Source organism: Eptesicus fuscus, chromosome 4, assembly GCF_027574615.1.
Source record: "Eptesicus fuscus isolate TK198812 chromosome 4, DD_ASM_mEF_20220401, whole genome shotgun sequence".
NCBI classification, from domain to species: domain Eukaryota; kingdom Metazoa; phylum Chordata; class Mammalia; order Chiroptera; family Vespertilionidae; genus Eptesicus; species Eptesicus fuscus.
Genome location: NC_072476.1, coordinates 105,026,555 through 105,032,125, shown reverse-complemented (window position 1 = coordinate 105,032,125; position 5,571 = coordinate 105,026,555).

Below are 5,571 nucleotides of genomic sequence, written 5' to 3'. Positions count from 1 at the left end.
CCACGTGATGATATACTGAAGATCCCAGTAAAGAATTCCTGTAGAAAAATGAAAGAAAGGAAGAACACACCTAACTCCATATTCTTTTCATCTGATATAATTATGGATCTAAGACTTCCAAGACAATTAACAGACAATGTACCAACATGAATAAATAGTTCAGCAATCTGATCAAAACTTGTGCTAGTCACCAGCCATAACAGCTAACAATTTTTGAGGGCTATGTACCAGACACTGTATTAAATGCTTCTTAATGTATTTACTCACTTAATCCTGAAAGGGTTTAGTATTATTATATTGTTTTTAAAAATTAAAAATGCTGCAAGGGACGGATAGGTCAAGAAACTTGTGTAAGGCCATACAGTCAGTAAGTGACTGAGCCTGGCAGAGTTTGTGCACAAAACCATTACATTACACTGCCCTAGCACTAAACAGTTGGAAAATGTAATAGGACACAGGATCCCATTCAAAAAACAACCAAGAATAATTTAAAAGAAACAAAAGTCACCCAGCTGGAGTGGCTCAGTAGTTGAGCATCGACCTATGAACCAGGAGATCAAGGTTCAATTCCTGGTCAGTTGGAGCATGCCGGATTGCCAATCAATGATTCTCTCTCATCATTGATGTTTCTATATCTCTCTCTCTCCCTTCCTCTCTGAAGTCAATAAAGATGTATTTTTAAAAAAGTAAGAAACAAAAGTCAAAACCAAAAGGGATAAATTTAACCAAAAAAGTCATATTTTTAAAATTTTAAAACAAAAGCAGATTAGAAGACTAAATATTATATGAATGTCAATTCTCCAAAATAAGAAAAACTTGTGGGGGTGAACAAAAGGAGAGTAAGCCTTGGGGGGCAGTTTGGTCCTCTGGCCAGACACCTAGGGGACTGCCTGGAGCAAGGTGCCCCATTCACACAAAGGTAGCTCAGATCCTGGATCCGGTTCAGCTAGGTTGAGAAAAGGGCTTAAGGAAATCCCAAATAATGACATGCCAAGCAATGAAATGTGCTGCTTCATTGACACCCAGGAACAAAGTACTAGAATGACAGCCTGGTCAACATTCACTAAGGTGCGGTCAGTGCAACACTTGCCCACTGTCTTCCTGGCAAAGACAGCGACGGACCTTCCAATTCTCCAGTCTGCAGAAATGCAAGAGCCTTCCCTGAGCCCCAGAGTGCAGATCCGACCACCACAATAACCTCCCAGTCACATCTACACCAGCAAGCAGACGTCAGCCATAGATGTTCTCCAATCCCTCTCTGTTTACAGGTAAGAAAACTGAGGTCTGGAACAGGCTTCTCCTCCTAGGCCACAAAATCATTTTAAGCCACAACTAGAAAGTTAACTACCCTCCTTTCTTTAGTTTCCTGATGACCCCTCTGAATATATACATCTGAATTACTGCACATACAGGGGTGGGCAAAAGCAGGCTTGTTGGTGGTGAAAAGGGGTTCCTGTGGTGTCATGAGAAAGGAATTTCAAAGCGTACACGTGTGGGAGAAGTTTAAGTATAGTGGCGAGATTTACTGGGGTGAAGGGAAATAATATGCCCTCAAGAATGAAGAGGTTGGGCAGGCTCTAGTAGCAACTGCTCCGAGATCCCTGATACTCCTCCATACATCTTCTTGGTTTTCAGGAATGAGCAGGCTTTCTTTCAAACTATCCAACCCACTTGCAAAGGGAAGGCCAATCCCTCAACCAATCCCTTTCCTGGACCTTCCACGCCCTTATCTAACCTGATTATTTCCCCTATTAGATGCCTCCCCTTTATGGTTGCCATCTTGGCTTCTTCTGCTCCTGTGCCCAGCAGAGGAATTTCCCCACATGTGTTCTCTCCACCACCACCAATAATCCCTGTACCTACCTGCCTGCTAGTGAATTTCGAATTGCTCAGGGATTAAGTCCCAAGGGCAGAGGATGCAACAGACCCTTGAGGAACTTGTGAATGTTACAGCTTCCCAGTAAATCAGGTTTAATGTCCAATTCAGCTCCTAGTTTATTAGGCTTAACCTTTGATTCCATTTGCTCCCTTGCTTTATTAACACTAACTACCTCCCTATGCTAACAGGTTTACAGTTGTGAGCACGCAAAACAGTTTATTCTTGTATTATTATATACTATTAATTATTGTATTATTTTCTTTTTATATACTTTTTATTGATTTCAGAGAGGAACAGAGAGGGGGAAAGAGAGATAGAAACATCAATGATGAGAGAGAGTCATTGACTGGCTGCTTCCTGCATGCCCTATACTGGGGATCGAGCCCACAACCCAAGCACGTGCCTTGAGCAGAAATCGAACTGTGACCTCCTGGTTCATAGGTTGACGTTCAACCCTTGAGCCACACCAGTTGGGCTCCTACCTTATTAGTAGTTGATGACACACAGGCTCTCCTTTCAGCTTTGTTCTTTGCTGCATTGAAGACTTCTAGATGGAACTCCATAACCGCCTTAGATCTGTGGGTGTACCTGTGAGAACATGTAGAACTGATTTACCATCCAGTCATTTTCTATCCCTCTCTCTCTTCCTCTCTCTCTCTCTCTCTTTCCCTGACTCCCTCCCTCCCCCCTCCCTCCTGGATCCTTCCCTGCCTTCCTCTTTCCTTCCTCTCTTTCCAGATCTTCCACCGTTCAAATGCTTCATCTTTAGCATTTTTACCTTTAAGTATTTGTGTTATCATAAGAAAACATCCCATCGCTACTAAATTAATGCTTTAGAGCCAAAGTATATTAATATCTCTTTCTAATGCATTTTCAAATAAAATTAAGAACTAAGACTCAAAACAAACAAAAAAATGCTGTAATACCTTCTTTATTCATGTTAATAAAATTAAGTATCTCATTAGTAAGGAAGAATGCTTAAGAACAAGGTGTTCCTTGCTTAATCAGTGTTGCTCAGTGGTTGCACATCAACTTTGAACCAGGAGGTTATGGTTCGATTCCTGGTCAGGGCACATGCCCAGGTTGCGGCTCAATCCCCAATAGGGAGTATGCAGAAGGCAACCAGTCAATGATTCTCATCACTGATGTTTCTATCTCTCTCTCCCCCTGTCCCTTTCTCTCTAAAATCAATAAAAATATATTTTTTAAAAAAGAACAAGATGTTCCCTCACCCAACCATGCACCAATTCACAGACCTTCTTGAGTATATTACTCTTAAATACTTATTTTTCCCAACAATCAAGATTTCACTATATTCTTCCTCCATTAGGCTTAATACTTATAATGGTTATCGAGTTATAGAGTGAATTTTTATCCTGTAGAATGCTTGTGTTACCATCATAACTAGTTAGTTTAATAATATTAATAATAGGAAGAGAGCAAAGGGAAGGCCAGACATTATAAGCACGGTCATCTGGGCAGCTTCACCGGGAAGCTGCAACTTCATGCTCCCCAGGGAACCACCGGCCATTCCCTGCAAACCACTTGGGGAAGGGGTCCACCAAAGGGTGAAATGGATCCTGTGCAGTGAAGTCAGGGTGACGTAGGAAAGATGCTTGCCTGTCAGTCTAGCCCGAGGAACCATGGATTGGCTAGAGGGGTGGAGCCAATGCAAACGCGTGAAAATTTAGAAATACATAATCCCCAGACAAAGGAATCCTCCCTTTCTTGTTCCTTTTGCTTCACTCCTGCTTCCTTGCACTCACCCATGCTCTCTCCATAGCCATGTGGCACTAGAAGCATAGGCCAGTGCGGCTCTTCCACAAAATACCACATGCGGGCGTGCACATACAGTGCGATTGAAACTTCATGGCCCATGCACAGAAGTCAGTTTTCGGCTCTCAAAAGAAATTCCAGCCGAAACCGGTTTGGCTCGGTGGATAGAGCGTTGGCCTGTGGACTCAAGGGTCCCAGGTTCGATTCCAGTCAAGGGCATGTACCTTGGTTTCGGGCACATCCTCAGTAGGGGGTGTGCAGGAGGCAGCTGATCGATGTTTCTCTCTCATTGATGTTTCTAACTCTCTATCCCTCTCTCTTCCTCTCTGTAAAAAATCAATAAAAATATATTATAAAAAAAAAAAAAGAAATTCCAATCGTTGTACTGTTGATATTTGGCTCTGTTGACTAATGAGTTTGCCGACCACTGGCGTAGGCCATGCAGACCCCACACGCAATGGACTGCCGCTGGGAACACAAGCTAAGCTAGCCAGGTGCTGGACTGCACTGTGCAACTATGGAGCGGAAACCCTGGGCAATAGCTTTGATCTTAGCCATGCTGAAGACAAAACGGGACTTCTTCCATGGAGAGACAGAGGGAAACAGGGCCTTAAAGGGAAATCCCCTTCATGTTACATAACCCATAAGGCTTTCAACAACACCTTATCCTCCCGTGGGGGCCTCAGGAAAGGCTTGTTCCCATGGCACCGAAAGAAGCCTACGTCTGCCAGCAACAGGTGGGGACACAGAGAACACCCCACCAATAACGCTTTTTATTCAAAAATGTTTATTAACTGGAAAGCTGTGTTCTTCTGAGGTTCCAAACACTGGAGGTCAGAAAAACATTTAAGAAAATGACTCAGCTCTTGCAAGTGTCCATGTTGAACACTGATGCACTGCAAAGAAATCAGCCCAAATAAGCTCAATTATTTGCCATATTTAAGGTAGGTACAAACTGAGACTAAACATTGAGTTTTCTCCTCTCTCTGGTCGTAGAGTCAATTGAGCACTGCACTGCATTCATAATCGAGAAATGAATAACATTCTATCCTTTTGGCAAAGGAGATCAGCAAGAGATCAAATTGTATAAATATAACTAAATATATGTATTCTAGCTCTAGCCAGTTTGGCTCAGCGGAAAGAGCGTGGGCCTTCGGACCAAAGGGTCCTGGGTTCAAATCCAGTCAAGGGCACATACCTTGGTTGCAGGCTCCTCCATGGCCCGGGGCCCTGGGTGGGGCTTGTGCAGGAGGCAACCAATCACTGTGTTTCTCTCACATCCATGTTTCTCTCTGTCTTTCCCTCTCTCTCTCACTCTCCCTAAAAATCAATGGAAAAATATCCTCGGGTAGGAATTAACAAAAAATGATTACATATATATATATATATATATATATATATATATATATACATATATATATATATATATATATATATATATATATATATTCTACTTTACACAAGTAAGAATTATGGTAGTGCACAAGCATCAAGGACAAAAGATAAAATAGATATAAGTAATAAATTTTTGATCCTTTAGGGAAATAATACCCAAAGGACTCCATTATTATAGGAAACTGTATGTCATTGGTTTAAATGAATCCATTTCCCAAATATTCATTTTATGTGTGTTGAAACATCATAAAGTATTTACTGAATAAAGTGAATTTAGGTTTTAATGGTTACAATTCATCTTTTTCAGTCATTTACTCCCTGCTTGGCTCCCCACATTATATTTGAGTTATTGAAAGATTTAGCTAGTTCATTAAGAGCTGAGAACATTCAGGCTGAAATGTCACAGTTTGACCCAAGTACAATCCATCCCTGCCTCTTCAGTTTGTGTCCTGCTGCTCCCCAAATTGTAAATGTGGGTATTCTACATGAAGGTGCTTATCACACTGTTAGATACATTTTGG